The sequence below is a fragment of the Ranitomeya imitator genome, chromosome 5 (assembly GCF_032444005.1).
Source record: "Ranitomeya imitator isolate aRanImi1 chromosome 5, aRanImi1.pri, whole genome shotgun sequence".
Taxonomy (NCBI): Eukaryota; Metazoa; Chordata; class Amphibia; order Anura; family Dendrobatidae; genus Ranitomeya; species Ranitomeya imitator.
Window position 1 is genome coordinate 583186498 of NC_091286.1, and position 12175 is coordinate 583198672.

The 12175-nt window shown below is 49.8% G+C and overlaps 1 protein-coding gene across 1 annotated transcript in view; it reads right to left on the bottom strand.

Annotated features, from left to right (window-relative positions):
* Positions 1 to 9071, bottom strand: part of PAK2 (p21 (RAC1) activated kinase 2) — a 62359-nt gene extending 53288 nt beyond the window's left edge. Inside the window, exon 1 of the mRNA XM_069727895.1 lies at positions 8950 to 9071. The gene's annotated coding sequence lies outside the window, so the exon portion shown is untranslated. The remainder of the gene's footprint in view (positions 1 to 8949) is intronic.
* Between the last annotated feature and the right edge of the window lie 3104 nt (positions 9072 to 12175).

A 12175-nucleotide genomic window follows, 5' to 3' on the forward strand; every position in this document is an offset into this window, starting at 1 on the left:
AGCAATCAAAGAGCTGCGGCTTAGAGAGCACAGAAACTGGATCCAGACCCGGGCACTGCTGGGCCGATTTAAAGGGACAAAGCCAGACAGAGGAAGCTTCATGTGTGCAGCAAGGAACCAGCCATGAACATAAAGATATAGATATATATATATATATATATATATATATTTTTTTTTTTTTTTTTGTTATTTTTTTTTTACTTTTTTTAATAAAATATTTGCAATGGCTTGTTATACCTCCATTAGCACAGGGGGAAGTAATTTTGTGGGTAGAATAGAGGTGTAATGACCCTTAATGGATTATGATTAGTGATGAGCGAGTCTACTCGTTGCTGGGGTTTTCCAGAGCATGCGCTCGGGTGTCCTCCGAGTATTTGTTAGTGTTCGGAGATATAGTTTTCATCACCTCAGCTGCATGATTTAAGGCTTCCAGATAGGGAAGATTGCCTTGCACAGGCATGTACTACGAAGGACAGAGAATGAACTTCAATCCAATATTGTGGCCAGCATGCAGCCAGCGGGTAAGGAAAGGGTGAATCAAACACCTGAAAACTCCGCCCATGTGACCGAAAACCAGTCCCGCCAAATTCAGCTGACAGGTTCCCTTTAACAAACAGGCATTCCTCACATGTATTCAGCGTATCTGGAAGCTGCAAATCATGCAACTGGGGCGATGAAAACTAAATCTCCGAGCACTAACAAATACTCTGAGGTCACCCGAGCGCATGCTCTGGAAAACCCGAGCAACGAGTAAAGTCGCTGATCACTAGTTATGATGCCAAAAGACTGGGGTACAGACACGATGGGGGCGATGGTTGGCCATGGTTCAGTCCATGCCAGATTTATCATTACACAGCCCCTCGTGTACTGTGTGCAGAAGAGAACAAAACGATGGCCCTCTGCCACACACATGGATGGAGAACCGACGGCACTGAAAATAAAAAAAATATGAATTTTATGGCTTTCAACTACTGCACAACTAGAAATAATGTCGATCGGACAGGTCCTGGTCCCTTCAGGGGTCGTCTGCTCAGTATGTACAGGTCCTTCTCAAAAAATTAGCATATAGTGTTAAATTTCATTATTTACCATAATGTAATGATTACAATTAAACTTTCATATATTATAGATTCATTATCCACCAACTGAAATTTGTCAGGTCTTTTATTGTTTTAATACTGATGATTTTGGCATACAACTCCTGATAACCCAAAAAACCTGTCTCAATAAATTAGCATATTTCACCCATCCAATCAAATAAAAGTGTTTTTTAATAACAAACAAAAAAACCATCAAATAATAATGTTCAGTTATGCACTCAATACTTGGTCGGGAATCCTTTGGCAGAAATGACTGCTTCAATGCGGCGTGGCATGGAGGCAATCAGCCTGTGACACTGCTGAGATGTTATGGAGGCCCAGGATGCTTCAATAGCGGCCTTAAGCTCATCCAGAGTGTTGGGTCTTGCGTCTCTCAACTTTCTCTTCACAATATCCCACAGATTCTCTATGGGGCTCAGGTCAGGAGAGTTGGCAGGCCAATTGAGCACAGTAATACCATGGTCAGTAAACCATTTACCAGTGGTTTTGGCACTGTGAGCAGGTGCCAGGTCGTGCTGAAAAATGAAATCTTCATCTCCATAAAGCATTTCAGCCGATGGAAGCATGAAGTGCTCCAAAATCTCCTGATAGCTAGCTGCATTGACCCTGCCCTTGATGAAACACAGTGGACCAACACCAGCAGCTGACATGGCACCCCACACCATCACTGACTGTGGGTCTGTGACTGACTGTGGGTACTGTGGGTCCTTCTCCCCAGTCTTCCTCCAGACTCTGGCACCTTGATTTCCGAATGACATGCAAAATTTGCTTTCATCAGAAAAAAGTACTTGGGACCACTTAGCAACAGTCCAGTGCTGCTTCTCTGTAGCTCAAAAGTGGCTTTACCTGGGGAATGCGGCACCTGTAGCCCATTTCCTGCACACGCCTGTGCACGGTGGCTCTGGATGTTTCCACACCAGACTCAGTCCACTGCTTCCTCAGGTTCCCCAAGGTCTGGAATCGGTCCTTCTCCACAATCTTCCTCAGGGTCCGATCTCCTCTTCTCGTTGTACAGCGTTTTCTGCCACATTGTTTCCTTCCAACAGACTTACCATTGAGGTGCCTTGATACAGCACTCTGGGAACAGCCTATTTGTTGAGAAATTTCTTTCTGGGTCTTACCCTCTTGCTTGAGGGTGTCAATGATGGCCTTCTTGACATCTGTCAGGTCGCTAGTCTTACCCATGATGGGGGTTTTGAGCAATGAACCAGGCAGGGAGTTTATAAAAGCCTCAGGTATCTTTTGCATGTGTTTAGAGTTAATTAGTTGATTCAGAAGATTAGGGTAATAGGTCGTTTAGAGAACCTTTTCTTGATATGCTAATTTATTGAGACAGGTTTTTTGGGTTATCAGGAGTTGTATGCCAAAATCATCAGTATTAAAACAATAAAAGACCTGACAAATTTCAGTTGGTGGATAATGAATCTATAATATATGAAAGTTTAATTGTAATCATTACATTATGGTAAATAATGAAATTTAACACTATATGCTAATTTATTGAGAAGGACCTGTATAACAGAGGATGACACCAAGTCGAACTCAAGAAATCCCTCTGGTGGTGGCTTTTATTAAATAAAGGGGTTTGTAACGTTAAAAGGTCAGCATGGGATTAAAATAATAACATCAGATGTGGTTATTCACCCTCCCCTGGTCCGGCGCTGGCTCTCTGGAAATCTGAACATAAGCCAGGACGCGGAGATGAAGCATGAAATAGTAACTGATGTGCAGAGGGGGCCGCGCACCATCACAGCCGCTGACAGACAGGCCTGCGGCGCTCATCCCCGGCCTCCTGATCCCGTCTCTAAACAGATCAACTATTTCTTACAAGTGACAACAAGATCACAGGAAATTCTTTTGCTTAGTGTAAAAATAAAAAAATAATAAATAAAAAAATCTCAAAACTCCAAGCAGCAAGTGGTAGCAGAACTCCAAGCAGCAAGCGTTCTCCCTGACTGATCAGTTGTGTCCCTCACACCCATCTGGGGACCTGCAGGGGCTCATGAACAGGCGGACAGGTAATACATAGCGGCCTCGGCTAGTGCTCCCTTATGCTGGATTCACAGACTGAGGCCTAAAACACAAAAGCCTCCATAGATCCATATGAGGCTGGGGAGCTCATGTCAGGAAGCCCACACCCAGTGACCCCCTTGTGTGAATACAGCCTTAGGCTGTCGTCACACTCGCAGTATTTGGTCAGTATTTTACATCAGTATTTGTAGCCAAAACCAGGAGTGGGTGATAAATACAGACGTGGTGCATATGTTTCTATTATACTTTTCCTCCGATTGTTCCACTCCTGGTTTTGGCTTACAAATACTGAGGTAAAATACTGACCACATACTGCGAGTGTGACGGCAGCCTTAGGACAAGGCATCATTTAGAGATTGCCCAGGCGTATCAGCTTCAGAAACCGGCAATCATTTCCAGAGGCGGCCTCTCCGTCGTTCCTGCAGCGCCTCTGCCAGCAGCGGCTTTGCTATACCGCTAAGTGTAAAGAGCGAGCGATTTCCCAGCAGAAGTTGCCTGAAGAAGCACGTCACTGCTAACCGAATCCTAAAGTAAACACAGGAACAAAAGCGGAATGTCCGTATGACACGGCGGGGCATGATCCGCCTGACAAGGCGCAGTGTGCACACCGCCTTACACATCTGGCTAATAGGAGGATGAGCAAACTGTATCACAGCAATAGTCGCGGGTGCCTACGCGAGGTGACCAAGAAGGAGTTTCGTAAACCTCCAAATAAAGGTTTTTGAGCTGTGAAGGATACAGCTCCTTGACCCCCACTGATCCCATAAACAGGCATCCTTACAGCCCCCCTTAATTGTATTCTCAGTTAAAGTGTTAAGAGAAAAAAAATGCTAATTTTGCGCTGCTGACTGGATGTCTTGTCCGATATGTCCATAAAATGCAGTCTGCCAAGCAACAGCCTGCGGAGTCTTCACATAACGTGGGCACGGTGGTGTTGATTTTACACCTTGCAGACATGGCCACTCCGAAAGAATGAACCCGGGAGACTGTTTGTTCAGCAGCTGCTGAGAAAGCAAAGTCTGGAAGTAGAACGGGGGGACACGGGAGTTATAGGGGGGACACAGTGCTAAGGAGTCAGAGTCGTGGGCTTGGCTTACTGACTCCACAGCCCCAGGGGGACATGGAGTTATAGGGGGGACAATGTTCCCAATAAAGGAGTTTAAAAGAAAAACCATGAAGAGCGACCACCGTACAGCTGGAGTCCGGGGGCCTAAACATTGCAATGGCTGAACTTCCATATCCATGTGTAGTGATGCATTTCTAGATAAGTGACCTCTTATCTCCTGCCATTACTGGCTGCAAAACTGCACATTTACCACAGAACTTAAAGACTTATGAAAAAAATTAAAATAAATAAATAAAACTTTTACATTGTCACATGAGACCGTCCTTCTATATGAAGTTCTCATTATCCAGAAGCTTTAGGGGAGCATATATAGGAACCACTAATATGGCGGACACAGTGGGTCCATGGACAGCGGAGATATACAGAGATCTGGAGAAGCTGTTACATAAAACACACTGAATATACCATGCAGACCACCCTCAAAGTACGCAGGCACCATTAAACTTATTAGCTAAACCTGCGTAATGTTAGTGCAGTATACACAACGATCACCATGCGCCCCAGTTATCGGCGTCGCTGAAGTCCTCCGATCAGGCGACGGCCACCCTGAACTGCCAGATCGCTGTGCGTGAGCCGGTAACTGCTTTTACAATGTAAGTTTATGGAGCCTGGTTCCAACACTCCATAGACCCCGCTGTCATCCGGCCAGTCGGAATAGCAGATACGACAGTGTTCCTCCACAGATCGCGTTTTCAGGATTCCTCAGTATTGCATAGGTGAGGGAATTATCACCAGCACAATACTAAGGAATCACCAAAACCAGGATCGGTTGGTGGTCAGGAGGAGTGGAGATGAGGAACACAAAAAACAAAAACATTCAGCTCACAACAAACTAGGCCGAGTGTGTAAGGAGAGGACGGATCTCAGGTGAAAAGGATAAATATGAATCCAGGTAAGAAACAACAAACTCCAGCACAGGGTCTCCAGTGTAAAAATAAAATCATTAACATTTATTAGCGGAAACAAAAAGAATAAAATGTACATATATTTACAAACCGGACACCCTGACGGGAATAACCCCGGCCTGTGCGCTCTTATTCGTGGCACTGAGGAACACTGCATTGTGTGACCCAGAAGAGGAGCGAAGCCGGAGACCGGGGCAGATGGGTCGGGGGGCAACGTTAGCCTCCATTTACACAGCTGCAGTAAGACGTTTAATGGCAGTGCTACTGTAAGGCCGAGGCTCATGCTGCATAGTTGGGGCAGATTTTACACACGGATTTCTAAGCTTGAATAGAAAGCATGTCTAACAATCAGTGCTTATTTCCTGTACTCATTCATAGCTTTATGGTGGGATTTTGGGGTTCAGTCAACACCTGCAAAAAAAAAGAAGAAAAAAAAAAAAAAAGAAAACACACCAGAACATTGCTGGCCCAGTGGTTTAATCTGCAAATATAGGGTCCCAATATGGGAAAATTCAGGTCTAAAATCTGCACCAAAAGGGGGCATTCCCGCAACAGAAACTTGACATGCTGCGGATTTAAAAAAACAAAAAAAAACAAAGCCATTTTCTGCACAAAATCAAATCCTGTAGCATGAGCTTAAGAGGAGCCTGTCTGGTGATGATACACGCTGTCCAATCCATGGGCACCATCAGGCACGTGATGTCCGAAACGCTGTGAGGGTATGTGCACACGCTGCGGATTTTGCTGGGGATTCGCAGCAGTTTTCCCTGAGTTTACAGTACCATGTAAACCTATGGAAAACAAAATCCGCAGTGCACATGCTGCGGTAAAAACGCGCGGAAACGTAGCGTTGCTTATTCCGCAGCATGTCAATTCTTTGTGCAGATTCCGAGTGGTTTACACCTGCTCCATAATAGGAATCCACAAGTGTAAAACCACAAGTGAAATCCACACAAAAACCGTGGTAAATCCGCAGGAAATCCAATGTGGTTTACCAAAATCAGTCTGGAAAAATCTGCAGAGTAATCCGCAGCAAGTGCACATAGTCTGAAGCTTCAGAGGAAAAACATTTTTAACAGCTGCCAAGATCTGAGTCACACGGGTGACTATTAGTACAGGCGGGTCCCTATTCACTGACAGTGAGTGTAAGTCTCTGCCCACATGCTCATAGAGGCAGCAGCTTGGTAGTCACTGCCAGCGAGAAACCGCCGGGGGCCGCCTGTATGACTAGTCACCCACACGGCTCAGACACCGGCAGCTGACAGCCGTGATGGTACAACCAGTGCCGGACACGTGCTGTCCATGGTTTGTGCAGCATACATCACCTGACAGCGTCCCTCTAAGCCCAGGCTCATCCAGTACTGGGGAAAGCAGATTTTACATGTGGAGCGTCCACACCAGAAGCGTAGTATCTCTATCAGTCCACAGACACTAAGGGGAACCTGTCAGCCGGGTTATGCTGCCCGCACCACAGGCGGCACATATCGGAGACCGGCTTCAAAGATCTGGGCAGGACAAGAATCACGTTTCTGCTTCTCAGCTGGATCCTTAACAGGAACCTGTCACCCCAAAATCGAAGGTGAGCTAAGCCCACCGGCATCAGGGGCTTATCTACCTAATTCTGTAGATAAGCTGCCAATGTAACCTGAAAGATGAGAACAAGAGTTAAGGCCCCTTCACATTAAGCGACGCTGCAGCGATACCGACAACGATCCGGATCGCTGCAGCGTCGCTGTTTGGTCGCTGGAGAGCTGTCACACAGACCGCTCTCCAGCGACCAACGATGCCGGTAACCAGGGTAAACATCGGGTAACTAAGCTCAGGGCCGCGCTTAGTAACCCGATGTTTACCCTGGTTACCATCCTAAAAGTAAAAAAACAAACAGTACATACTTACCTACAGCTGTCTGTCCTCCAGCGCTGTGCTCTGCTCTCCTCCTGCTCTGGCTGTGAGCACAGCGGCCGGAAAGCAGAGCGGTGACGTCACCGCTCTGCTTTCCGGCTGACCGACGCTCACAGCCAGAGCAGGAGGAGAGCAGAGCGCAGCGCTGGAGGACAGACAGCTGTAGGTAAGTATGTACTGTTTGTTTTTTTACTTTTAGGATGGTAACCAGGGTAAACATCGGGTTACTAAGCGCGGCCCTGCACTTAGTTACCCGATGTTTACCCTGGTTACCAGTGAAGACATCGCTGGATCGGTGTCACACACGCCGATCCAGCGATGTCAGCAGGGAGTCCAGCGACTAAATAAAGTTCTGGACTTTATTCAGCGACCAACGATCTCCCAGCAGGGGCCTGATCGTTGGTCGCTGTCACACATAACGATTTCATTAACGATATCGTTGCTAGGTCACAAAAAGCAACGATATCGTTAACAATATCGTTATGTGTGAAGGTACCTTTAGATTATACTCACCCAGGGGCGGTCCCACTGCGGTCCGGGGCCTCCTATCTTCTTACGATGACGTCCTCTTCTTGTAGTCACGCTCCGGCGTACTTTGTCTGTCCTGTTGAGGGCAGAGCAAAGTACTGCAGTGCGCAGGTGCTGAGCCTCTCTGACCTTTCCGGCGCCTGCGCACTGCAGTACTTTGCTCTGCCCTCAACAGGACAGATATAGTACGCCTGCGCCGCAGCCTGAAGACAAGAGGATGTTATCGTAAGAAGATAGGAGGTGCCGGACCGGACCGCGACGCCCATCGCATCAGACCGCAACGGGACCGCACCTGGGTGAGTATACTATAACCTCTTGTTCTCATCTTTCAGGATACATCAGGGGCTTATCTACAGCATTCCAGAATACTGTAGATAAGCCCCTGATGCTGGTGGGCTTAGCTCATCTTCCATTTTGGGGGTGACAGGTTCCCTTTAAGGTATAATGTGCTCTGAAACGCTGCGGCGCTCATGCTGCGATACGTGCTGCCCGTCCTGTGGGTGACAATGATCAGCTGACAGATTCCCTTTAGATGGAGCGATGGCGACACGTGCACTGCTGCTCCATTTACACTAAGAAGTACTCGGGGGCAGTGGGAGGTCCGCGGTCGGGGCAGTGGGGGGGGTCCGCGGTTGGGGCAGTGGGGGGGGTCCGCGGTTGGGGCAGTGGGGGGGGTCCGCCGTTGGACCCCTGCTCACCCGACACCTCACCATTGGCCAAGTCATAGGGTTTGATTGCAGGAAGTCCCCTCTAAGGCTACGTTCACATTGGCGTTCCGCCAATGTGCGTCGCTATTGCGCCGGCGACGCAGCGGCGACGCGCCCCTATGTTTAACATAGGGGACGCGTGCGTCGTTTTGGTGGCGTTTTTCGCCACGTGCGTCGTTTCCGACGCTAGCGTCGGACGCAAGAAAACGCTACATGTAGCATTTTCTGTGCGTCCGATTTTCGTCGGAAAACGACGCACGCGTCTCAAAACGCGCGCGTTTTAGCGTGCGTCGCGTCGCCGACGCACGGCGGCGCAACGCTAACGTGAACGTAGCCTAAGTGCTGCTGGAGGCAGGAAGAGACATGGCTGACATTAGGCAGGTACATCCCAGAGTACCCGCCGCTATGGAGATCACTGCCCGCCCGTCGGTGGCTCCGGGCCTTACACTCGTCTCTGCAGGGACCGCAGCCTCCAGACACAGGGGCTCTGGAGAGGAGTCACATGACTGCAGCAGTCAGAAGCCGCACAGCCATGTACACACCTGCCTCAGAAACCGGCAGTCCTAACATCCGGGTATCACAAGCGCGCACTCCGCCCCCTGCAGGAGGCCGAGAGAAGTGTGCAGCACAGAGCGCGGATTAATAATTACCGGGCGTTATAATGCAGAGCTGCGGCCTGAACTCCCCGCCGGTGCCGGCTCCCTCCTGCGTGCTGCTCAGACCCTTCTCTCGATGCACGGCTCCTCCTCCTCCTCACCCTTTCCGCTTCCGGGTTGCCACACCTCCTCCTCTTCCCCTCCGGCCTGGACACACTGCACGGCGGCGCCTTCTTCCTGCTCACTGAGGGCGCCCTCTGCTGCTCATCCTGCGCAGTGCGGCTCCTGCAGGTCGCCGGGTGTAGAGCGCCCTCTGCTGGGAGCACTACAGAGCCTCTGCTCAGTGCCATATTATTCCTTCACCTGACATATCGCCATCATATCCGCCGCGCTGTACACACATCATCGCTGTCCCCATTAGGGCTCACACTCTACACAATCCACTGGCAGGGTGTACAGTTTCATGTTACCACGGTTGCGTACTCCTTTTTTCCCTAGGGATCTATTAACTTTGCCCTGAGTGTGTTATTGCGATATTATGTAATGTCACAACATCATTTCTTGTCATTCTCTTAAAGGGGCGGCTCCCCCTTGATAACCAGCGGTGTGTACCCAGGAGGCGCGAATACAGCAGAGAAACGATACACAGATCTGCACGGCCTCATCGAATAACGTTGATCCCTGTACAATCTGACTTACCGGACCGCACTCATCCAATCTATACACTAGTGTGAGCGAGGCCTTAAAGGGATTGTCCACTACTTTTATCAATTGGCCCAGGGTGCTTCAGTAATTAAAAAAAGAGCCACGCAGTGGCCGGGCACAGCTCTTCTGTTCTGCGCTCTTCCCAGCCTAGCTCCTTTCTCTTCCAACCACAACCTTATCACTCATCAAAGTGACCAACGACCTTCTGACAGCAAAACGTAATGGTGACCACTCTCTGCTCATTCTCCTCGACCTTTCTGCAGCTTTCGACACTGTTGACCACCCTCTCCTGCTCTCTAGGCTCCAGTCACTAGGCATTAAGGATACTGCTCTCTCCTGGTTCTCCTCCTACCTTTCTGACCGCTCCTTCAATGTTCTGTTCTCTGGCTCCACTTCATCTCCTCTTCCTCTCGCTGTTGGGGTACCTCAGGGCTCACTCCTTGGCCCCCTTCTCTTCTCCCTCTACACAGCCCCAATTGGACAGACCATCAGCAGATTTGGCTTTCAGTACCATCTTTATGCCGACGACACACAACTATATACGTCATCCCCTGACCTTACCCCCGCTGTACTACAGAACACCACTGACTGTCTGTCCGCAGTCTCCAACATCATGTCCACTCTCTATCTGAAACCCAACCTCTCCAAAACTGAACTTCTTCTGCTCCCGCCATCTACTAACCTCCCGAAATCTGACATTTCCCTCTCCGTGGGTGGCACCATAACACCCCGGCAGCAGGCGCGCTGTCTGGGTGTTATGTTTGACTCCGATCTCTCCTTCACCTCCCATATACAATCTCTTGCCCGCTCTTGCCGCTTACACCTAAAGAACATCTCTAGAATCCACCGCTTTCTCACCATGGAGACAATAACCCTCACTGTCGCCCTGATCCACTCCCGCCTGGACTACTGCAACGCTCTATTAATTGGCCTCCCCCTCACTCAACTTTCCCCTCTTCTGTCTATTCTCAATGTAGCAGCCAGGGTCAGCTACCTGGCTAAGGCTAGTTTCACACTAGCGTTTAGCCTGGCTGCGGACTTCCTCCGTGAAGCCCCGCCCACTGCCACGCCTCTTCATTCAGCTCCGCCTATGGCTGCATGCGGCGTGCGCACCCTATCTTTAACATTGGGTACGCAGGCCATGCTGCTGTATGCGGATGCCGCCGCATGCGGTTTTGACGGTGCGGCATCTGCATGAAAGTGCAACTCATTGCATTCGGCGCCGATCGTCGCACCATCAAAACGCAGGTGGAGGCATCCGCATACTGCGGCATGGCCTGCGTACCCAATGTTAAAGATAGGGTGTGCATGCCGCATGCAGCCGTAGGCGGAGCTGAATGAAGAGGCGTGGTAGTGGGCGGAGCTTCATGGAGGAAGTCCGCATCCTTCCGCAGCCAGGCTAAACGCTAGTGTGAAACTAACCTAATCGTTACTCAGATGCATCCGCTCTTCGCCAGTCGTTACACTGGCTGCCCACTCATTACAGGATACAATTCAAAGTACTTGTCCTCACCCACAAAGCTCTCCACAGTGCGGCACCCCCTTACATCTCCTCCCTCATTTCTGTCTATCGGCCTAGCCGACCGCTGCGCTCTGCAAATGACTTTCGACTAACCTCTGCACTAATCCGTACCTCCCACTCCCGTGCTGCGCCAATCCTCTGGAATGCTCTACCCCAAGATATTAGGACCATCCACAACTTGCATAGTTTTAGGCGCTCGCTCAAAACACACCTATCCCCCACTCCCTGAAGATGGCTGCACCATCATTGTAAATGCACACCTGTAGGCCGGTTTCACACGTACAGATAATTCCGGTACCGGAAAAAAATCGGTACCGGAATTATCCGTGTCCGTGTGGCCCTACGTTTCTGTGGCACACATGCGGCACACGTGTGCCCACTGGGTACCACACGCACCGTGCTGGGTACCACACGTACCAGCACCTGGTGCTGAAGCCGCGATTCATATCTTTCCTGCAGCAGCGTTTGCTGCAGAGATATGAATAATAGTGTTTTAAATAAAGATCTATGTGCCCCCCGCCCCCTGTGCGCCCTCTCCCCTCCTCTTCTCCCCCCCCCCACCCCGCTGTTCTGAAAATACTCACCAGGCTCGCTCCCTCGTTGGCTGTCGCTGCTTCCTGTTCTGGCCGCATCTTCTCCTGTATGCGGTCACGTGGGGCCGCCGATTACAGTAATGAATATGCGGCTCCACCCCTATGGGAGGTGGAGCCGCATATTTATTACTGTAAATGAGCGGCCCCACGTGACCGCATACAGGAGAAGATGCGGCCAGAACAGGAAGCAGCGCCGGCGAGGGAGCGAGCCTGGTGAGTATTTTCAGAACAGCGGGGAGCGCACAGGGGGTGGGAGGGCGGGGGGCACATAGATCTTTGTTTTAAACACTATTATTCATATCTTCTCTGCAGCAAACGCTGCTGCAGGAAAGATATGAATCGCGGCTTCAGCACCAGTGGGAGGGGACAGCGCTTAATGTAGCGCTGTCTCCTGCATGGCACACGGACTGCACACGGACAACGTCCGTGTGCGGTACGTGTTTTACACGGACCCATTGAC